Below are 25,719 nucleotides of genomic sequence, written 5' to 3'. Positions count from 1 at the left end.
AACTCTGCAATTGGGAGGAAGGGGCGGAACAGGAGGATCGAGTAGCGGCCGGTCCTCCAACCAGAGTGAGTGAGGAGCGGGGCCAAAGTATTCTCGGGGAGTGAACGCTTCAAGATTGGTCAGAGAGCAAACAATTTTGCAGGATTGATCATTCTCACTACATAGTGGAGCATTAAACCTCTCTCATAAATCAATGTGAGATTTTAAGAAATCCTGTAGTTGAAATGTAAATCTGATAACGTACATATTTCAAATAGATTTGCATAACTCGAGTAAGAAACTTCTTTCCAACCTCCCAGAACGATTAGTAATTTACATACTTGGCCATTATGGATGATTTGGACCGGACAATCTATTTGGATGCTAGACATCTCTATGACTGTAACTCGACAAAGCAAATGTTAATGACTAATATTTTACCCATCAGTCTGTGCAGATATGGATATTCTCTATGAACTCACTGATAGCATTTGGCGCACGCGCGGTTTGGTTTCTATGCAGAGCATGCGCAGTGTCACATTGGTCAGGAGAGAGAGAGACATGGAGCTGCTTTCTCCGGCAGCGGCTGCGATTGATTTCAGAGAGCGGTGCTCAGAGCCGGTGTGCGGGAGCCTCGCTGGGAGAAAGGAGAGGAGAGAATTCACAAGTCCCGGATAAAGGTTAAAAAAAATCCTGAAAAAGACCCTCCAGGCCCGGGTAAGGAGATGGCGGTCTCTGATCAGGGAAGGGGCCCAGAGTCACGGCCGCCATTTGTTTGAGGGAAGAGGGAGCGCGGGCCTGAGGGCCGCCATCTTCAGAAGGTCAAGGTTCAGGAGGGCGGGGCTGTCGGGGTCTGTAGAACAATCAGAGGAAAGGGAAGCCCCATTGTTATTGATTAATTCCACGAACACAGCTTCACTGGGCGATCCTGCAGGAATATCCTCTCTCAGTCCTGCTGGGATGTTTCACCCAATCAGAACCAGCAGCTCTCCTCCTCTCTCAGCTCCCCTTCTGTCCTTCCTGCAGCATCTGTCCCCTGGAACATTGAGCTGCCTGTCCTGTCCCTCCCTCAGCTGTTGTTTCTGTAATACCTGTGATATCCCAGTCCCATCTTAGATTACTTCACTAAAGGCAGGAATGCATCCGCTAGATTTTTCTTAACATCAGCAATTGTTTAATACTCACTTACAGGTTTTTAATTACATCGTTTTTGAAGCATTTACTTCACATTCAATCATTTGCAATGGTGGGATTTGAATTTGTGTCCAGAGAACACTTGCTAAGTTTCTGCATAAATTGTCACACATTAATGCCACTAGGCCATCACTTCGCCTGCTCACAGTTTGTATATCCCAGTACAACATGAATCAAAACCCTTTCTTCCTGCACAATTGTTTGACCCAGCACTCTGGTGATGTGACTCAGTACCTGTCCATGTGGTATCCCTCACTGTGTGGGTCTAATTGCTGCCTCTGTCAGCGTCTCTCACTTTTGAAGCTACTCCAAATCATGAGCCAACAGAGTTCTCCACTCCAGAGAGATGAGGCAGCACAGGTCAGGAATGGAGACTGGGATTTTCCAGATCTCTGTGGGGCTCAGTGCCATTCTAAGTGTAGCCCTCAAAGCATTAGTCTAATTTCCCATTCTGCCTATTTCTGTGTCCTCTACAGGCACTCATGGAGTTCCTGACTCAATAGACTTGCCAACCACTGGTTGGGACGATGGTTGGTCAGCCAGAAAGACAAAGTCAGGGAGTTCGGGAGTCTTCAATAAATCCTGCTGCCAGGTAAGATCATTCCAGTGCACAGAGCAGAAAGTAATAAGGGGGATCCAAACATCAGCTAACAAGACATGACATAGAGAAAATGCTGGAGGGGGAGCACAGTACAGACCCACCCCAGGCTCAATCACCACGCCTGCTGCAAGTTTTGTTGTAATGAGACAGCATCGGGAGTTCCCAGGTATCAGTCCAGGCCTGTGCTTTCTTAGGGAGCATCAGAACAACTGAGGGGAAAGCAGGCCTCCCCCGAGAGTGTGGTAATGCTGCCTGGGATCTTTCTGTTCCCTATTCCCTCTCCAACACTGTATCTATGGCTTATATTGAGGACCAGTGTATTCAATCATTCTAACTCCTATAACAGTTCCTATCTCTGTCATCCCCTCCCCTCTCACCAATTATTTCACATATTTGAAACCTCTAGTCCAGATGACCATCCGTATCGTTGTAACTTGCTTCAGTCTCTACAACATGCCTTGTCTTGATAGTCTCCTCCTCCAATAACTGGAGATATGGGGTCTGTTTCTGTGCTGCATGACCATTCAGCCGAGGTTCCCTAAATGGAATGATTTGCGTTTGCCTGTGTTTGGCTCATACCCCTTCAAATCTTCTCCTCTCCATGTACCTCCACGAGAGTCTTTTCCATGTTGTAATTGTACTTGTTTTTACCATTTTCTCTGGCAGTCCATTCCGTCTATGCACCATCCTCTGTGGATAATGTTGCCCCCCAGCTCCCTCTTTAAATCCTTGCTCTCACACCTCATGTTTATGCCTCCTGCTATGGACTCACCTACCCTTGGATATTCACCTTACTTAGACCCTACATGGTTTCATAAACCTTTATAAGGTCACCCCGTGGCCTCCTCTGCCCAGGAGAAATATTGACGATAGTGTTACCAATATCTCCAACTCATGTACTCAATGCTCTGACCAATGAAGACAAGTGTGCCAGTTGCCGCTTTCAACACCCTGTCGCCCTGTGATGCCAGTCCAAGGAACAATGTAGCTGCACCCCTTGGTCTCTCTCTTTTCTACAACACTGCCCAAGGCCCGACCATTAACTGTGTTAGTCCTCCCTGGTTTGTCTGAACTAAATCCAACACCTGAACTAAATTCCATCTTTCATTCCTTGGCCCACTGGCCCAGTTGATTACCATCCCCTTCGATAATTATATTCCCTGCCCACTCCTCCACTAATCTTGGTATCCATAAACATACTAACAGGGACTGCTATCTTTGCACTCATATTGTTTATGTAAATGGCGCACAACAGTGGTCCCAGCACCAATCCTTAAAGCACACTGCTGGTCAGAGGCCCCAGTCTGAACAACAACCCTCTCCCACCACCCTCTGTCTCCCACTGACACCTCATTTTGTATCCAGTTGGCTAGCTCTCCCTGATCCCTTGTGATCTACCCTTACTAACCAATGTATCATGCTATACCCTGAACAAGGGTTTGCGGAAGCCAGAAACAACGTCTGTTGCTCTGCCTTCGTCTATCTTTTTGGTCACATCTTGAGCAAACTCCAGTCCAGTTTGTGGGACATGTTTTCCCACGCACAAAGCCATGCTGGCTGTCCGTAATCAGGCCTTATCTTTCCAAATGCATGGACGGCCTACCTCTCAGAATGACCTCCAACAACTGACCCACCCTGATGTCTCGCTCATCAGTCTGTAGTTCCCTGGCTTTCTCTTGCAGCCTTTCTTAATTAATGACACAACATTATAATCATAGTCAGAGAGTCATACCGCACTGCTTGGTTAAACCTAACCATTCTCTAAAACGGATCTCATCCCACCTGCCTGTTCCTGGATCATATCCCTTCAAACCTTTCCTATTCCTGTACGAATCCGAATGTCTTTTGAACATTGTAATTGTCCTCATGTTCACCCCTTCCTTGGGAAGGTCATTCCACACACAACCCACCCTCTGTGTAACAATGTGCCTCATGTCTTTTTTTTATGTCTCTCCTCTAAACTTAAAAATGTAGTGCCTTGTCTTGAAACTACCCTGTCCATGGGAAAAGACAACTCCCATTAACTCTATCTATCCCCCTCATGATTTTATAAACTTCTATGAGGTCATCTGTCAACATTCAGGTTTCAGTGAAAAATACCAACCTATTCAGCCTTTCTTTATACTGAAGCCTTTCGTACCCAGCCACATCCCAGTAAATCTCCTCCCAACCCTTTCCAGCTGAATAATATCCTTCCTATAACTGGGCGACCAGAACTGGACACAGTATTCCAGAAGAGGACTCACCAATGGCCTGTATAATCTCAATGCGACTTCCCAACTCCTATATCCAAAGGACTGAGCAATGAAAGCAAGTGAGGCAAGCACCTTTGTTTAAACTATCCTGTCTTTCCATGTTGCAAACTTCAAAGAATTATGTAGCTGAACCATGAGTTCCCTCTGTTCTACAACACCACTGAAGGTCTTGCCATTAATTGTATAATCCCTGCCCGTGTTTGTTGTTCCAAATGCATTACCTCGCATTTATTCAGATTGAACCTCATCTACAGTTTTTCAGCCATTCACACATTTCATCAGGATCCCTTTGTAATCTCAGAAAACCATCTTCACGCTCCACAATGCCACCCTCCAGTCTACCTGCCTATCACACATAGCTCTCTATGGTACAAATATCTCTCCTAGGGGCCCTACAATTTCTTCACCAGCTTCCCACAATGTCCTGAGATCCATTTGATCAGGTCCTGGGGATTTATCTACCTTTGTGTTTTAAAACCTCCAGCACCTCCTTTTCTATAATGTGGACTCATTTCAAGACATTGAGTCATAGAGATGTACAGCACGGAAACAGGCCCTTCGGACCAACTCCTGGATGACGTTTCCAGTCACATTTGCCACAATTTTGCCAATATCCCTCTGAACCCTTCCTACTCATCCACCCATCCATATGCCTTTTAAATGTATTTCTATCAGACTTCACTATTTCCTCTGGCAGCTTATTCCATCCACTCTGCGGGAGACCATTGTCCTTTAGACCCCTTTGAAAAGTTTCCCTCGCCTGGGGAAATGACCTTGTCTATTGACCCTGTCGATGCCCACCATGATTTTAAACCCCTTTTATCGGTTAACTCCTCAGCCTCCCATGTTCAAGTGAAAACAGCCCCAGCCTATTCAGGCTTTTCCCTGAAGCACAAACCCTCCAACCCTGGCAACATCTTTGGTCATTTCTTCTGAACCCTTTCAGGTTCCACATTCACAACTCACCAGAACGAAGGACCCGATACCCAGCATGAGCAAAACCAATGTAGTGTACAAAATCCCATGCAAGGACTGCACAAAACACTACATCGGACAAACAGGAAGACAGCTAACGATCTGTATACACGAACACCATCTAGCCACGAAACGACTCGACCAGCTATCCTTAGTAGCCACACACACAGATGACAAGCAACATGAATTCGACTGGGACAACACTACATTATAGGGAAAGCCAAACAGAGAACAGCCAGGGAATTCCTAGAGGCATGGCACTCATCCACAGACTCTATCAACAAACACATCGACCTGGACCCAATATACCGGCCACTACAGAGGACAGCTGGAACTGACAACCAGAAGTGGCAGAGACAGGCCACTATAAATGCTGGAGTAAACATCACAGAAGCACTTCACAGGAGGCTCCTAAGCACTGAGGATGTCACCTAGACAGAGGACGAAACGTTTGCAAGACAAATTCCCAGCTCGGCAAACAGAACCACAACAACGAGCACCCGAGCTACAAATCTTCTCCCAAACTTTGAATGGTCACTACCTCCTAATGGCTCCTTCACTTTGACGTCCCTGATCCAATCCGGTTCATTGCACAACACCAGATCCAGAATTGCCTTCTCCCTGTTAGGCTGCAGCACCAACTGTCCTAAGAATCCATCTCTGAGGCACTCCTCAAGCTCCATTTCTTGTGTTCCAGTACCATCCTGATTCTCCCAGTATACCTGCATGTTGAAATCCACCATATCTTTGCGACATATTTTTGTAGTAATATCTTTGCGACAGGCCAATTTCAGCTCCTTATTCAACTTACACTCTACATCCAGACTACTGTTTGGGGACCTGTAGATAACTCCCACGAGGGTCTTTCTACCCTAAGAATTTCTCAGCTCTCTCCATACTGACTCCACATCCTCTGCCAACAATGTCCTCCTTCGCAAGGGACTGAATACCATTCCTGACCAACAGGGCCACCCCACCTCCTTTCCCCGTCAGTCTGTCCTTACGATAGCACGTATAGCCTTGAATATTCATTTCCCAGTCCCTGTCCACTTGAAGCCCCGTCTCCATTATCCCCAAAACATCGTAATTGCCAATTTCCAAATGAGCCGCAAGCTCATCCATCTTATTTCTAATGTTTTGTGCATTCAAATATAATGTTTTTAATTTGTTACTGCCCTCACCCTTCCTATCAATCCCTATTTCACTTAACCTTACGGCATGATCCCTTTGTGAGTTTTCTGCTCCATTGATTCCGTTGTCTTTCTTGACTTCTCTTGTTCTAACTTTCCCTTCAATTTCCTTCTTAAACTTCCAGTTTGTCCCCCCGCCCACGCTATTTAGTTTAAACACAACTGTACTGCAGTGACAAACCTGCCTGGCAGAATGCTGGTCTCCCATCTATTAAGCCGTAAGCCGTCTCTCTTGTATAATTTATCCTTACCGCAAAACATACCCCAGTGATCCAAGAATTTAAATCCTTGCTTCCTGAACCAGTTCCCCAGCCACACATTCAAATCAATTATATCCCTGTTCCTGTCCTCTCCAACCCGAGGAACTGGAAGCAAACCAGAGATAACCACACGAGACGTGCGGCTTTTCAGCTTTCTTCTGAGTTGTCCGAATTCCCGCTGTAGAATGTCCCTCCTCCTCTTCCTGACATCATTTGTGCCGACATGTACCATCACCTTCGCCCTTGAACACTCTGTCTGCGACATCCTTTATCCTGCACCAGGAAGGCAACACACTATCCTGAAATCCCGCCTGTTGCCACAGAAACCCCGTTCAGTTCCTCTCACTATGGAGTCCCCTATTACCACGGCTCTCTTTGATGTCTGACTCCTCGGGTCTGCCTCCTACGCCAACTTTTGATTGGCAGACCTGACCGCCTCGCGGACTGGCAGTGTCATCTGTCTCTCCTGTTTCCAAAAGATTCAACCTGTTCCTAACAGATGTTTTGACTAGGGCCTCTAGCACTTGTCTCCTCTCTGCCTTCCTCACCGTCTTTTCCCTTCTGGTATGCTCGGTGTAATCACCACGCTGAAGGTAATGTCCAGAAAGATCTCGTTCACTTGGATGAGCATGAGGTCATCGAGTTCTTTATCAGTGTTTCAATATGCTGTGTCAGAAGCTGAACGTGTACACTCTTTCCACAGTTATATGAGCCAGATACACCAGAGTACTTGACCTCCAACATCATGCACACAGCCCACTGAACCAGCTTCGCAGTCAAGGACACCTACGCAAACATGGGGAGAATGTGCAAACTCCACATGGGCAGTCGCCCAAGGCGGGAACTTAACCCGGGTCTCTGGCGCTGGGAGGCAACAGTGCGAACCACCATGTCACCATAGGACCTGGGACTTATAACACACCTACTTAAATAACAGTCGCTCAACTTCCCAAATAGCCTCTGTGCTCTGACTTCACTTCCTCCCAGCTACTGCCACTCTCTGCTGCACTCAGACCCTGACACACTCCCTGCAATGACAGTCGTCCTATCACCGTCACACTCCCCCATCACCATACCAATCACCCCTCACACTTTTTCTGTCACCATCTCCTTGTTGCCTCGCACTTATCCGTCACTGTCGCACTGTCTCCCACACACTCACTCTCACACCATCACACTGACCCGCTCACACTGACTCCATCACAATAACCCTGATACCATCAAACTGACCCCGTCACACTCACTCCCTCCCTGACCTCCTCACAGTCACTCTGTCACTGTCACCCTGAGCCATTCACATTCACAACATCATTGTCACACTCACACCCTGACATTGACTCCATCATCATCACTATGACCTTCTCACACTCACTCCGTCACCATCAGCCTTACTCCCTCACACTCACTCCATCACTGTCACACTGACACCCCAACACTCACTCTGTCAGTCACCCTGACATGCTCACATTCACTCAGTCACTGACACCTGCATACCCCACAGTCAGTCACTGACACCTGGATCCCCTCACACTCATTCCGTCACCGTTTCCCTGAACCCCTCATACTCACTCCGTAATTGTCTCCCTGAAACCCTTACGCTCACTCAGTCACCCTTTCCCTGACCCACTCACACTCACTCCGCCATTGTTTCCATGACCCCCTGACGCTCACTCCGTCACTGTTCCTTGGAAAGGGTCACAATCACTAAGTCACCATCACCTTAAAACCCTCGCAGTCACTGCATCAGTTCCAACCTGACAAACATACATGCACTCTGATCCTGATATGCTGAAGTATTCACCATCACTCTGAACCCCTCGCATTCTCCATGTCCCCGTCACGCTGACACCGTCGCACTTATTCTGTCACTGTTTACCTGGCGCACAAACGCACATTCTGTCCCTGCCATGCTGAGGCGCTCACAGTAACTCTGTCACGTTCACCCTGTGCCCCTCACAATCTGCCTGTCCCTGTCACCCTGAGACCCTCACACTGTCTTTGTCCCTGTCACCGTCACCCCCTCACACTCACTTCATCTTTGCCACACTGATGCCGACACACTCACTCTGGCTCTGTTACGCTGCCCACCTCACACTCACTCCATCACCATCGCCACCATCTCTCACACTGTCGCATTGGTCCCATTGCACTCACTCCATCAGGGTCACCCTGAACCCATCAGACCCACACCATCACCATCACGCTGACCCACTCGCATTCACTCCATCACCATATCCCTGACCCATTCGCACACACTCCATCACCACCACCCGGAACCCCTCTAATTCATTCGGTCACCATCAACGTGACCCCGTCACGCTCACTCCACCCTGACCACCTCACACTCACTCCTTCGCTGTCACCCTGACCACCTCACACTCAGTGCATCACCATCATCTCATTAACATTGTTCCAATACCGTCACACACACTTCGTCACGGTCACCCTGACACCCTCACACTCACTCTGGCACTGTCTCCCTGAACTTCTCACACTCACTACATCACTGTCACCTTGATGCCCTCACACTCATGCCGTTATTATTGCTCTGACCCTCTTACACTCACTCCGTCTCTGTCAGCCTGGCACCCTCGCACTCAGCATGATTGTCACCCTGCCACTGACACATTCACTCAGTCACTGGCACCCTGGCACCATCACACTCACTCTGTTACTGTCACCCTGATGCACTCACACTCACTCCGTCATTGTCACCCTGGCACTCTCGCATTCACTTAGTTACTGACACCCAGACACCCTCACATTCACCCAGTCACTATCACACCGTCCCCCTAATACTCACTCCGCCATTGTTTCCCTGACAGGTCACACACACTCAGTCACCATCACCCTGAAACGCTCACACACAATGTATGAATGTCAGCCTGATGGAAACATACACTCACTCCATCCCCGTCACGCTGAGGCACTCACAGTCTCTCTGTCCTTGTCACGCGGAGGCACTCACACAGTCATACTGACACCCGCACATTCACTCCATCAGGGTCATCTGGATCCCCTCACACTCACTGCAAACCCCTCACCATGATCTCCCCACACTCACCCGTCACTGTTAGCCTTACCTCCGTCCATTCACTCCATCACTGTAATCTATGATACCCTCACACTCACTCCATCACAGTAGCATTGGCACCCTCACATTCACTCTGCGACCGTCACAATGACCCACTCGCACTCACCCCATCACCGTCACAATGAATGCAACACACTCATACCTTCAATGTCACCTGACACCCTCACACTCCCCCTCACACTCCCTACATCGCAGACACTCAGACCCCCTTATTCTTTCTCCGTCACTGTCACACTCTGACACGCAATCTGTCACCGTTACCATCAGCCTAACACCCTTACACTCAGGCCATCACCTCACCCTGATCTGATCACATTCACTCCATCACTGCTAACTATGCTCACTCTGTTGCCCTGACTGACTAATAATCACTCAACCGCCATCACAATTACCACCTTATACTCAGAATGTCACTGGCCCATGCAAACCGTGACATGCACTCTCTTACTGTCACCCTGACCCAGTCACACTGAGTAGGTTCCATCGCGCTTTTCTCCTTAACTCACAACATCACTGTTACCTCAGCCTCTCACACTTACTCCATCACCATCACCCTGATTCCCTCACACTCATCTGTCACTGTCAACCTTACCTTCTCACATTTACTCAATCACCATAACCTATGACACCCTCACACTCACTCCGTTAGTATTACCCTGAAACCCTCAGAATATCTCCTTCACTGTCACCCTGACGCTCTCAAACTCAGTCACAGGCACCTTGACCCCTTCATACGCACTCAGTCACTGTCATCCTGTCCTCCTCACACACACTCAGTAATGCCTCACTGACCCACTCCCAATAACACCATCATTATCATGCTATTCCCCCTACCCTTGCTCTGTCACTGTCACCCTCACTCCGAAACTCACATTGGTACCATCAACCTAATTCCATCAGACCCACTCCCTCATTGTCACCCTGACACCCTCACACTCACTCTGTCTCTGTCACGCTGAGCCCAATAACACTCAGTCCGTCAAAGTAAACCTGTTGTCACAATGATAGGCACCCAGACCCCTCATACTCACTGAGTCATAATCACCGTGTCCCCCTCACATTCACCCTGTCACCGTTTCCCTGATCCCCTCACACTCATTCCATCACCATCAGCCTGATACCTCACACTCACTCGAACACAATCAACCTCACCCCCTCATATTCACTCACTCGCTGTCACCCTGACCCCCTCACACACACACTCCTTCACTGTCACCCTGACCTCCTCGCAATCACTGCTTCATCCTGAGCCCCACACACTCACTCCGTCACTGTCACCGTGATCATCTCACACACATTCTATCAGGGTCACCGTGACACTCTCACACTCACCCCATCTCCCTCACCCTGACCTCCCCACACTCATCCGTTACTGTCATCCTTACCTTCTCACATTCATTCCATCACCTTAACCTAGAACACACTCACATTCACTTTGTCACGGTCACCCTGATGCTCTCAAGCTCAGTCACAGGCACCTTGACCCCTTCACATTCACTCAATCACTGTCATCCTGTCCTCCTCGCACACACTCAGGTACTGTCACCCTGACCCACTCGCACTAATTCCATCACCTTCTAGCTAATCCCCCGACCCTCGCTCTTTCACTGTCACACTCACTCAGGAACTCACATTGGTACCGTCACACTGATCCTATGACAATCACTCCCTCACCGTTACCCTAACACTCTCACACTCACTCTGTCTCTGTTATGCTGAGCCCATCACATTCAGTCCCTCAAAGTAACTCTGTAGTCACAGTCATGGGCACTCTGACCCCTCACAGTCACTGAGTCACAATCAACGTATACTCCTCACATTCACCCTGTCACCGTTTCCTTGAACCCCTCACACTCATTCCATCACTGTCACCCTGATACGTCACACTCACTGGGACACAATCAACCTCACCCCCTCGCATTCACTCATTCACTGTCACCCTGACCCTCTCACACACACTCCTTCGCTGTCACCTTGAGCTCCTCGCAATAACTACTTCATCCTGAGCCCCACTCACTCACTCTATCACTATCACCCTGATCCCCTCACACTCACTCCAACACTTTCACCCTGATCATCTCACACACACTACATCAGGGTCACCTTGACACTCTCACACTCATTCCATCCCTCTCAACCTGACCTCCTCACACTCATCCATCACTGTTATCCTTACCTTCTTACATTCACTCCATCACCTTAACCTAGAACACACTCACCTTCACTTTGTCACGGTCACCCTGATGCTCTCAAACTCAGTCACAGGCACCTTGACCCCTTCACACTCACTCAATCACTGTCATCCTGTCCTCCTCACACACACTCAGGTACTGTCACCCTGACCCACTCGCACTAACTCCATCACCTTCAATCTAATCCCCCTACCATCGCTCTGTCACTGTCATCCTCACTCCGAAACTGAACATTGGTACCGCCACACTGATCCCATCAGACTCTCTCCCTCACCGTTACCCTAACACTCTCACACTCACTCTGTCTCTGTTATGCTGAGCCCATCACATTCAGTCCCTCAAAGTAACCCTGTAGTCACAGTCATAGGCACTCTGACCCCTCACAGTCACTGAGTCACAATCAGCGTATACTCCTCACATTCACCCTGTCACCGTTTCCCTGATCCCCTCACACGCATTCCATCACCATCAGCCTGATACCTCACACTCACTTGGACTCAATCAACATCACCCCCTCATATTCGCTCACTCACTGTCACCCTGACCCCCTCAAACACACACTCCTTCACTGTCACCCTGACCTCCTCGCACTCACTCCTTCATCCTGACCCCCTAACACTCACTCCATCATTATCACCCAGACCCAATTACACTCAGTGCATCCCGCCACCCTGACCCTGTCACACTCAAATCCTCAATGTGCCATCCTGACCATCTCAAACTTACTCTCCCCGCGGGCCACCTCACACTTCTCCGCCTCTGTCACCATGACCCCTGCACACTCACTCCGTCATTGTCAGCCTGACCTCATTACATTCACTTTGACACCCAGACCCAATCATATTCAGTCCTCCCTGCCACCCTGGCCCCCCTCACTCAGTCAATCACCGTCATCCTGACTCCATCACAATCAGTCTTTCAGCAATCGTCTTACCCCCTCGCACATAGTCAGTCACTGTCACCCTGAACATCTCACACTCTCTCTGTAATTGTTCCGCTTCGCAGCCTCACAGCCATTACATTCTGTCACCCTGATCCCCTCACACTCACTATACCACTGTCATCCTGACCCACTCACACACACTCTGACACCATCACCCTGACCCCCTCACACTCACTCTGTCATTGTCACCCGTACCCCCTCACATTCTTTCCGTCACCCTCATGAATTCACACTCCCTCCATCACCCTGAAACCCCTTACATTCACTCCATGTTATCACCCTGACCCTCTAACGCACATTTTGTCACCATCACACTGAAGCCCTCACTCTCATTCCATCAGTTTCATACTGACGCCGTCAATCTCACTTCATCACAGTAACGTTGGTACCCTCAAACTGGCTCCATCACTGTCACACTAACACCTTACACACATACTCCATCACCAACACACTGATCCCCTTACACTCACTCTGTCACTGTCACACTAACACCCTCACACTCAATCTGTCATCGTCATTCTGACACCCTCGCACTCACTTCTTCACCACCAGCCGGACACCCGTTCACCCTCACTCCATCACCGACATCCTGACCCCCTTACACTCACTCAGTTACCGTCACCATGAACGCCCATTTCTCATTGGTCACCGTCAGACTTACTCTGTTTCTGTCACACTCACTTGCTGACTCACTCTGTCCCCGTCACCGTGACCCCATCAGACTCCCGCAATCACAGTCATCTTGAACCCATCACACTCACTCCATCACCAACAGTCTGAATCGTTCACTCTCACGCCATTATTCTGACTCGGTCACACAGATGCACCCTCCCTATCACCCTGAACCCTCAAAATCATTCCGTCAGTGTCACGCTGACTCCCTCACACTCAATCCCCAAGGATCCCCCTATATGCCTCACACTTCCTCTGTCACTGTCACCCGCAGCCTTCTCACTCACTCCATCACACTGACCACCCTCATAAACACCCTGTCATTGTCACCCAGGCCCCCTCACACTCACAGTCACTGTCACTATGATCCCCTCAAACTCACGCAGTCACAGGCAACCTGACCCCCTCATAAACACTCAGTCACTGTCACTGTGTCCCCATCACACTCATTCCCTCACTGTCACCCTGACCCCTCGCACTAACACAATGTCCATCACACTATACCTCCACACTCACTCAGTCACTGTCACCCTCAACTCTCTGACGCTCACCTTGTCAAGTCACACTAACTCCATTAGACTCAGTCCGCCATTGTCACCCCGACCCCCTCACACTCAATTTGTCACAGGTAACCTTGACCCACTTCCTCCCAATTAGTCACCGTTACCCTGAACCGCTCACACTCCCTCCATCACTGTCACCCTGATCCCCTTCCACACTACCCTGTTACTGTAACCCTGACCATTTACATTGATTCTGTCGCTGTCACGTTGACTACTTCACAGTCACTAGCTCATCATCACACTGACCCGCCTCACACGCACTCCGTCACCCTCACCCTGACATGATCACATATCCTCCATCACTTCTTCCCTGGCTCCCTCACACTTCGTCAGTCACCTTGACGCCCTCACTGGCACCCTGTCCCCCCCGCTGATCACTTCATTATCCCTACCCTGCCCACTGTCATACTCGCACAGTCACCCTAACCCGCTCACACTCTTTTCCTCACCGTCACCCTGACCCCCTCAGAATCACATCTTCGCCATAACAGTGTATCTCTCGCATTCACTCCATCTCTATCAACCTGACCTTATCAGAACCCTCCTTCACCATCCCCGTGAACCCATCACACTCACTCTGGAACTACCACCCTGACCCTCACACTCACAGTATCGATGTTTCCCTGGCTACTCACACACTCTCACTCCATCTCTGTAACTCTGACCACTTCACACTTACTCCACCAAAGTCACCTTGAAACTGACACACTCATTCCATCACTATCAACCAATCCACCTCATGCTCACTCCATCATTGTCACCCTAACACCCTCAAACTCACTCCGAAACTATCACCCTGACCACTCACACTCACTCCGTCAATGTCACCCTGGCCACCTCAGGGTCACTCTGTCACTGTCACTCAGACCCACTCACAGGCACTTGGTCAATGTCACCCTGACTCCCCTCTCCCACACTCACTCTGGAACTATTACCATGACCCGTCAGACTCACTCCATTGACGTCACCCTGGCCATATCACACCTACTCCATCTTTGTCATCCTTGCCACATCATATTCACTGCATCAACACGATTTCCTCATAACCACTCCGCCTTCGTCACTGGGATCCCCTCACACTCACTCCGTCACTGTCACCAAGACCCTCTCACACTCAATCCATCAGTGTCACCCTGGCACCTTCAATCTACTCCATCACCTTCTCCATGACCCCCTCATACTCACTCCGTCACCCTGACACACTCACACTAAAACCATCATAGTCACCTAGACCTTGTCACAATAACTCCTTCTCTGTCACCCTAATCTCCACACACCCACTCCATCACCATCAGACTGACCCTCACACTTATTTCGTCACTGAGACACTGACTCTCTCGCACTCACTCGACCTTTGTCTCCCTGACTCACCAACATTCATTCTTTCACCATCACCCCGAAACCCTGATATTCAATTTTTTACCCTAATGTTCACATACTCACTCCATAACCGTCACTATCACCCATCACATTCTCTCTGTCACCCTGACCCCCTCACACTCTGTCATCGTGACCGCCTCCCACTTTCTCTGTTGTTGTCAGTCTGACCCTCTCACACTTACCCTGTCAACATCACCCTGACCCACTCATACACACTCTGTCACTATCACTCTTACCTACCTCACTCTCACTCCACGGCCCTCACCCTGTTCTGATCACATTCGCATCATCACTGCAACCCTGACCCCCTCACACTCACTCCGTTGCCTTGACCCACTAACTATTACTCCTCCCCCGTCATACTTACCACCTTACACTCAGTCTTTCACTGGTGCACGCACACACTGATACCCTCTCTGTCACTGTGACCTTGACCCAATCACACTGAGTCCGTTCCAGCACAAATTTCTCCTTATACTCACTCCATCACTGTAACCTGAGCCACTCACACTCACTACATTACTGTCACCCTAACCCGCTCACGCTCACTCCATCAGTGTAACCTGAGCCACTCACACTCACTCTATTACTATCATACTGACCCCCTCGTTCTCACTCTATCACTGTCACCCTGACCCACTTACACTCACTCTGTAACCATCAGCCCGAGTCCCTCACACTCAGTCCATCACGGTCACTTTGAACCCTTCAGTCTCATTCCATCACAGTAAAATTGTCACCCTCAATCTCTCCATCACCATCACCCTGACCACCTCACACTCACTCCATCACCATTGCCCTCACGCCATCACACTCACTCCATCACCATGACGCTGACGACCTCAGTCACACTCCATCACTGTCACCCTGAACCCCTCAGTCTCACTCTGTTACCATTACCCCGAACGCCTCTCTCTCACTCTGTCATCGTCATCTAAACAGATTACACTTACTCAGTCACTTTCACCCTCACTCGCTGACTCTCACTCTGTCTCCATCACCCTGACCCCGTCAGACGAACACACATTCTGTAACTGCCAACCTGACCCACTCACATGCACTCTATCAGTTTCATCCTGACCTCCTTACACTCAGTCTGTCACACTCAGCCTGTCCCCATCAGACTCCCTCCGTCACCCTGACACCGAACACTCACTCCATTCCCCTCATCCTGACCACTTCATACTCCATCCCTCACTGTCACCCGACAATTTCACATTCACTCCATCACTGTATCCTTGATTACCTCACACTCACTTCGTCACCATCACCCTGACCACACACATTCACTCTGTCACACAAACCCAATCACACACAGTCCGCCCCGCCATCCTGGCTCCCTCCCAGTCAAACCCTCAAAGTCATCCTGCCAACTCAGACTCACGTTGTCACCCTGGCCAACTCACACTCGCTGCGTCACTGTCACCATGAACCCCTCAAACTCACTCAGTTATAAGAACCCTGACCCAACTGCCCTCATGCCCCTGCACCATCACACTCATTTCCTCACTCAATCCCCCACTATTACACTCACTACTGTGCTCCCTCACCAGTACCCCAAATGATCTCCGAATGTCACCCTCAATCTCATGCTTCAACCAATGTGCCGCTCACTCCCGTGCACATACCCCCACTGTAAAGCTCACTCACCGTCACACTTCCCCAAGCTCACGCTCGCTCTCCTGCACACTTACTTAGCACTAAAGTCATCCCCTGACACGCTCTCCTACATTCCTACTCATTTCCCTGCACACTGCTCCACCATAACACTCACTTTCCTGTACATGCACCCAGAGTCGTAGTCACTCACCTGCACAATTCCTCACCATCAAGATCACTTCTCTGTTTGCTCCCCAGCCTTTTCTCTCACTCATGCAAGTGTTGCCCTGCCATCATACTCTCTTTCTAGCACACACCCCAACCATCACGATTACTCCCTGTACACTCCCCCATCGTCATGCTCACTTCCCTGCACACACCTCCAGCGTTATGGTCATATGTTTGCACATTCGTCGACCATCACTTACTTCACCGCACACTCCCCAACACAATGCTCACTCCAATGCACAGTCCGCCTCCATCACCATCGCTCTGCTGCACACTCCCCGAGCAACTGCCTCATTCGCCCCAACATCAAGCTAACTTCCCCACAATCTCATCCATGTCACACTCACTGTATTACACACTCACCCACTATCAAACTCACTCACCCACACTTTCCACACTGTCACGCTTACTACCCTGCATACTGACCCACAGTCATGCTCATTCCACCACACTCTCCCTCACCCTCACACTCTTACAACCCCACCGTAGCGCGCACTTGCCCACACGCCCCTACCATTGCACCCACACACACACACGCCCCTAACATTATGCTCACCGCGCCACACACACCCACAGCAACGTGCTCATTCTCGCACAAAATCCCCCAGCTTCACACTCACTCTTCTGCAATCTCACGCAATGTCATTTTCATTTACCCCCACACTCCTGAACCGTGCACACTCTCCCACCCTCACGCTCACTCTCGCACACACTCCCACACAATGAAGTTCACTCTCCCACACACCGCCTCAATGTCACACTCCATTAACACCATACTCACCCACCGTCACAGTCACTCCCACTTTTGCGCCATTACACAAACGCCCCCACGCACTCTCCTACCATCACACTCCCTCCCCCCATGCACCACTTCCTTTGCATCCATTCCCCGGCATACTCCTCCACGATTGCACTCACACCACTACAGACTCACGCATCATCCCACTGACTCCTGCACACACACATCCACCCTCATACATTCTTGTCTGCACACTCCCCACCATCATGCACACTTCCCCACACGCTCACCCAACATCACACTCAGTCACCCGCACAGTCTACTTCCGTTCAGCTCACTCCCGCACTTCATGTCCAAACATCCTGCTCACTTCACCACACACTCCCCCACAGTCCCTCTCACTCCCCCCACATACACCACAATGTCATGCTCACACCCTTGCACGCTCTCTCACTGTTATTTTCATACTCCCAGCACACTGCCCCAGTGTTGCTTTCATTCCACCGCGCACATGCCACCATCACACTCACGTCTCCGTGCACACTGCCACTATCATGCTCACTCCCCATCAGACACTACCCAGTCACTCTCACCTCCCTGCACACCCCTACCATCACACCTACTCCTCTGCATGGTCCCCATAATCAGTGTCCAAGATCCTTCCCCACGGTCATGCTCACTCCCCAATCAGACACACTCCCCTGCACACTGCCCCACCGTTACGCTCACTCCCCTCCCACACACACGACTACAGAACGTTCATGACCATGTACACTTCCCCACCATCACACTCACTGACCTGCACACTACTCTGCGTTACGATCATTCCCCGAACATTCCACCACCATCACATTCCCTTTCCTGCACTCTCCCCCACCGTCATACTCACTCACCTGCAAACTTTAGCATCATCACACTTACGCCCCCACACACTTCTCCAACGTCACTCTCTCTCCCCATGTATACTCCCACCATGAGACTCCCGCAGTTGCACACTCTCCCACTGTCACTACCCTAAACATTCACTCACGTTCATGTTCACTCCTCACACACTTCCCACCCTGACACACTCCTCAACCGTCATGCCTACTTGCTGCACACTCCCTCACCATCACGCTCAGTACTCCGCCCACACCAACACTGTCAGAATTAATCCGTCACACAATCTCCCACAATCATACTCAGGCCCTCTTGCTTCCCGACTGTTATGCCCACTCCCCCGCGCACTCCCCCACCGTCAGTCTCACCCATATATTCCTCTCCATCATACGCACTTTCCCATCATCATGCCGACTCCCCACAAACTCCACCAACATTTCACTCATTCCCCAATGCATTCTGCCACTGTCACACTCCCTTCCCAAACACTATTCCATCATCACGCTCACTCGCCATGCACACCCCCAATGTCACACTTACTCACTAGCATATGCTCCCACCGTCACACTACTCCCCCGCACACTCCTGCACTATCATGCTTACTCCCCGACACACTCCCCCATGGTCACACTCACTGCCTCACACTCCTGCGATGTCGCACTCACTCAGTAGGAGTCTCCATCAACATCATACTCACTCCCCTGCTTACTCCAATATCATCATGTTCACTCCCTGCGCTCTGTCCCATGGTCACATATACTCCCGCAATCACTCCAACATTACACTCACTCCAATGTTACTGCACATTCTCATTCACCACCCCACATATTTGCCCACTGTTATGCTCACAATCACCCACAATCACCTTCAATGCCTTGCACACGTCCCCACTTTCACACTCACTTCGACACGCTCCCGCACTGTACACTCACTCTCACGTACTCTACCCCACCATCACTGTCTCTTCACTGCACATTCCAAAACCCATCACGCTCATTCCTCTTTCCTCTCCCTCACTGTAATGTTCTCCTCGCACACACTTCTCCACCTTCACTTTCACTCCTCTACACATGCACCCACCATCATACTCACTCACCCGCACACTCCCCGACCATCACACTCACTCTCTTACATATTGACCCAAAATTCCGCTCAGTCCCTCCCACTCTCTGCCAATGTCATGCATGGACCCATTCACTCCCCCACTGTCACACTTACTCTGCTACACTCTTCCCCGATGGACAGGCTCGCTCAAATGCACAAATATGCCAAGGTCACTTTCACTCCACCTGCACACCCACATCATCAGGCTTGCTCTCCCACAAGCTCCTACACTGTCAAACTCACACCCTCACACACTCCACTACCATTGCAATTATTCCCCACATGTTTGCCCACCATCTAACTCACAGCCCCAAATCTCTCCACCATCATGTTCACACCCCCATACACTCCCCCATTATCATGCTCGCTCCACAACACACTGCCCCACCAACAAGCCTACTCCCCACACATATGCCCACCATTACCCTCACTCACTCACACACTCTCCACCATCATGAGCACTCCCCTGAATGCTCTCCACAGTCACATTCACTCCCCTACACAATTCGCCATGGTCACATTTACTCCCCTGCATACGCTCCCAATATCACACTCATGACCAAGCATACGCCCCCATCGAATGCTCACTTCCCTACACACCGCCACAACGTAATGCTCAATACCCCGCACACTGTCCTACCATCACACACATTCCCCTGCACTCCTTCCCACTGTCCCGCTCACTCTTCCATGCACAACCCCGCTGACACACTCATTCCTCAGATCTCTCTCCCACTGTCATACCATCTCGCCAGCAAACTTGCTTCCATCACACTCATTCCACAAATACTCCATCATCGTCACACTCACTCCCCTGCATACGACTGCACCATCATCGCCACTTCACTGCACACTCCCTCACCATCACACTCGCTCCCTCTACACTCTTCTTCACTGTCACCCTCTCTTCCCCGCACACGCCCAAACCATTATGTTCACACTCCTGCACACTCTCCCACTGTCAAGCTAACTTCCCCGCAAACTCTGTCACCGTCATGCTCACTCCCCGCACTCACCCACCCTCACCCCTCAACATTATGCTCTCTCCTCCCACATGCCCACATTACAATGCTCACTCCCCCGCGCAGTTCCCCAACTAATGCTCAATTCTCGTTCACTTCATCACCATAACGCCGACCATGCTGCACACTCCCCACCATCACACTCACTCCCCCACACACTCCCTCATCATCACATTTACTTCCCCTACACTCTACTCCACTGTGACACGCTCTACCTTTCCCACGTCAACACCATAGCCCTTACTCGTATGCACATTTCCCCACCATCATGAACCATCATCGTCAATCTCACTTCCCCACACACTCCCCGGCCATCACTCTCCCTCCCCACACACTCATACCTCATCACGCTCTCTCCCCTACAAACGCCCACACACTCATGTTCACTCCCCAGAATACTTCGCCACCATCACACTCAGTCTCCCTCACACTACCCCACGGTCCCACTCACTCTCCCCGCACAGTCTCCTACCATCATGTTCACTCCTTGTACACTCCAGCACCCACACACCTACACGACTGCGCAGTCCACACCGTCACGCTCATCCGCCTGGATTCTCCCTCTCCATTACGCTCACTCCCTACGCTAAGCATTGGTCATGTACCCGTCCCTAGTTCATTCTCTCGAACTGGCCTTTGATCACATTCCCACTCAGATCAGTGAGCATCAACAATGTGTTCCACACAGTCTCCTCCTGTAAAGCAGCCTATTCTTCAATACCCACCCTTTTGCCCCTGCCACAGCCGATTATGCCTCCCCCATTATTACCTCCTTCTTACGACTAATGCTCTCACATTCACCGAGCAAAGACGTTTGTCCCAAGCTCCAGGTATTAAGTGAGCAACAGCCTGTCACGCCTCATTCATCTTTCCTGCCCCAGCATCGGCCTGAATATCCACACCTCTCTTCCTTTCCCCCCAGCAACGGAATGTAAAGAGAGGATTTGAGGAAAAGAGAATTGGAGAGTGGGAGTTTGGGAGATAATGAGTGCAGAACGCAGAGAGCTCAGGAGAGTGGGGAATGGAGGTAAAGTGAAATAGATTGTAAATGGAAGATGGAGTGAGAGACACAGAGGAACAGTGTAAGCATGGGAGGGAGATATGGATGGAGAGGGGAAAAAGGCAGAGAGATGAATTGTGCAGACGTCCAGGTCCAAGTGGGGAGACGCAGAGGTGAAAGCAAAGACAGAGTGACTTAAACGCACCTGCTGAGTTCAGGCCCATTCCCTCCCCTTCCTGTGGACCAGAACTTGGGCTGAGTCTGTCTCTCTCCAGCCCAGCTTCTTCAAAGCAAAAGCAAACAACAATACCATTCACTCTGCTGCTTGGCGCTATTTAATGAACATTATTTGTTGTTTACAAATGGAAGTGGTGGAGTACAGTCAGTGAGATGTTGCTGTTGCTCATTGGCCCCTACGTTGTGAGAAACATTCTCATTTGTCCCTGTAACGCCACTTTGGGGTAATGTTGGACAGACAATAGCTACCCTCAGTCTGTTAACATCGAGACAGACTACTTCATCTCTGAAATTCTGAACTGATGTGAGGAAATCCTGGATGGACTGATTAACGACTGAATAGGGTTGAGTGATGAATTTAGGTAAATGGATATTTCAGCGCATTCTTCAGAAGCTTTCTGAACTTATTCTGTGTCACTGCATAAATCGCGGTGTTTGTGCAGCAACTGAGGAGCTGCAGCATGAAGCCCAATTCCCGCAGATAAGGATGGAGATATATAGGGGTATTCCCAATGTCCTGAAACCGGGCCCACATAGAATACAGCATAAATATTGACCACAGCAGGATGAAATTAGCTGAGATCAAAAACAGTAAAATTATAGATTTAATTCGATTTTTCATTTCTGGGTCGGACTGAGCATCCCCATTGTTGGCAGCTAGGAGTCTCCTGCGGGCTCTGCTGGTCACGATAATGTGTGTGGCGGTGAGACCATTGAGCAGCAGAATCAGGAGAAATGGGAGAGCCGGGGTTATAGTGTAATGGATGGACTGGATTGTGACCCAGACATAGGAGGACTGAACACCATCTTTTGCATAACAAACCCAGTGGCGGTTTATCATCACATACTGAGTTGTGAGCATAAAATACCAGGAAATGTTCTTTAAACAGCTCAGCACAGTCACTGCTCCCAGAACCACAGCCGCCGTTTTCTCACCGCAATATTTACTTTTCAGCTTCTGGCAACAAATGGCCACAAACCGATCAAAGGTGAAAGTGACGGTGAACCAGACAGAACAGTCAATGGATGCATAAACCAGGACGGCGTGGATATTACACATGGGGATGGACGTGTAAAAATAAAACAACTCTTCATAAACAACGGGAATCCTTCTCAGTATCAGTTCGAAAGTAATGACCGCTGCCATGGCCACCAGGTAACGTCTCACACATGGAGACAATCCACAATCTTTCTCACGCAGGACGTAGATTGTCAGTGCGTTCACTGTGAGGAAGGAAAACAAGCAGATTATCCATCAGACTGGACGCAAATTTCCTCATCTAACTGAGGACCCAGTGAGATTATCGAATGTGTCACTGTACATAGGGATTTATTACTGAAAGAATTGGAGCTGCAATAACAAATGGGAAATTCTGAATTACTGACAAAAATGTCACAAGCCACAAGAAACCCTCCCTCCCCAAACACACAGAGACACGTCCATAAGGACAGATGGTTCCTGAAACATTCCCACACACTTGATCACTCGAGAGCATGCACAGGTCACTTCTTTCCAGATCCTAATACGGAGGGTGAAAAATTTGCTGTTCCGAAGGATTCATTCCCAGTTCCTTGAAGAGAAACGGAGTTTCGAAATTTCTGGTTTTTAGTCTAAGTTGTGGTCGATCCTGTGTCGTAAAGGAATGTAAACGCAGGGAAAACGTACTCAACACTTTCACTGCCTGAGGGACTTCGGAGCAATCTCTTTTTCCCTGGAAAGGGATCCTTTCCCTTGGCATCTGACCATTTGTGCAATTCATTAACGTCCGACCATTCACAAATAGTCTCCGGGATAGAATATTCAGGGACTGTCCGTTATAAAATATTGGGTACAGAATATTCAGGGAAATCTTCCACAGCTGCTTTGGCACCATTCCCCATATTTTCCTCCACTACATTGGCGACTGTATTGGAGTTATCTTGTGCTCACACGAGGAGGTTGAACAGCTCATCACCTTCACAAATATAATCTAGTCAACCTCAATTTCACCTGGACCATTTTGGGCACCTAATCCCTTCTGACACCTCGTCATCTCCATTTCTGGCGACCAATTAACAATGGACATTTCCTACAATCGCAGTGACCTACGTAGATACTACACCTCCTTCTACCCTGCCTCTTGTACAAACGCGATTCCTTATTCACAATTGCTTGATCTCCGTCCTACCTGCTCCTCGGAGGACCAATTACACCGCATACAAAACCCAGCCGCCTTCTTCACAGATTACAATTTACCTTCTCACATGTTTGATAATGCCGTCCAGCGCATCTCGTCCACTTCCTGTACATGCGCCATCCAACCCCAGTGCTCCCAACGCAACAAGGACAGAAACCCTTCATCTTCCACCCCACCAACTTCTGCATACATCGAATCATACTTTGCCATTTATGCCACCTACAAACGGACCCCACAACTTGGAATATAGTTCCCTCCTTACCCTGATCAGAGGCCATTCCCTTCGCAACTTCCTCATCAGATTGACACCCTCCACCATCCCTCATCCCACACCCAACACTTTCCCGGCCATCACAAGACCTGCAAAATATGTGCCCAAACCTCCTACCTCATATCCATCTACAGTCACAAAGGATCCTTTCGCATCTGACAGAAATTTATCTGTACCTATGCCAATGTTACCTACAATATCCTTTGCACCCAATTTGGTCACCTTTATATCGGGGATACTGAATGCCATCTTGCAGATCATTTCAGACTACATCTCTGGGGCACCCGCAGCAATCACCACCACCGCCCCATGTTGAACACTTCAACTCCGCCTCCCACTCCGTCAATGACATGCAGGACCTGGCCTCTTCATCTACAAACAATAACCAGCCGAAACCTTGAGGAAGACGCCTCATATTCCGCCGTGGGACATTGCAACTGAACAGGGTCAATGTAGATTTCATTATTTTCCGCATTTCCTCTCCCCCTACGTTATCACAATCCGAAGGCTCCACCTCCCCACCACATCCTTGACCTTTCCTTCATATTTCCCTTTTTCTGGTCCGCTCTCCTCTCTGACCTATCACTTTCTACCCCCCCCCCCTCCACCTGTCTATCACATTCTCAGCTACCTTGCCCTCAGGCCAACCCCTTTCCATTTGTTTCTCAGCCACCCAGCCCAGAAGGCTCATTCCTGAGGAAAGGCTGATGTTCGAAAAGTTGATTCCCCTTCTCCTCGGATGCTGTTTTTCGAGCATTACATTCCCAGTTAGAAATCAGTCTGACACCATCTTACTCAAAGATTCAGGCCTGATGGTTAATGTTTCATGAAGCACTGTCGCCATCCCTGGGTATATCTTTACCCATCGGCAGGACAGACCCAAAAGTAATGGGGGTTCCCTGGAGTACACTTAAGGAAGGGGTTACCCTGCAATTCACCAATATTGATTTCAGGACCCGGGAAATCTCATGCTAACAGGTCAAAGATGGTCAAGGAAATCGCCTGAGGATGGATATATCCTGCCCCCCTCCACCCAACCTCTCTGTGGTAACTCAGTTCCCCTTGACTTTGAAAACAAATCAAAGGAAGCACTACGGGTGAGAAGGACATAGAACATACTCTGGGTCTGGGACTTCATGGCCATCACCAATTGTGTCTCCACAGG

General features: G+C 49.7%; 1 long non-coding RNA gene across 1 annotated transcript; it reads left to right on the top strand.

Moving 5' to 3' along the window:
• Window positions 1-573: 573 nt before the first annotated feature.
• On the top strand, window positions 574-25,719 carry LOC140485498 (uncharacterized). The gene is made up of 3 exons (XR_011962361.1): window positions 574-696; window positions 1,650-1,765; window positions 23,062-25,719. It is a non-coding gene; the product is annotated as an uncharacterized lncRNA (long non-coding RNA).

Source organism: Chiloscyllium punctatum, chromosome 14, assembly GCF_047496795.1.
Source record: "Chiloscyllium punctatum isolate Juve2018m chromosome 14, sChiPun1.3, whole genome shotgun sequence".
Classification (NCBI taxonomy): domain Eukaryota; kingdom Metazoa; phylum Chordata; class Chondrichthyes; order Orectolobiformes; family Hemiscylliidae; genus Chiloscyllium; species Chiloscyllium punctatum.
The sequence above is the reverse complement of the archived record's forward strand: the minus strand, read 5'-3'. Positions and strand labels throughout refer to the sequence as shown.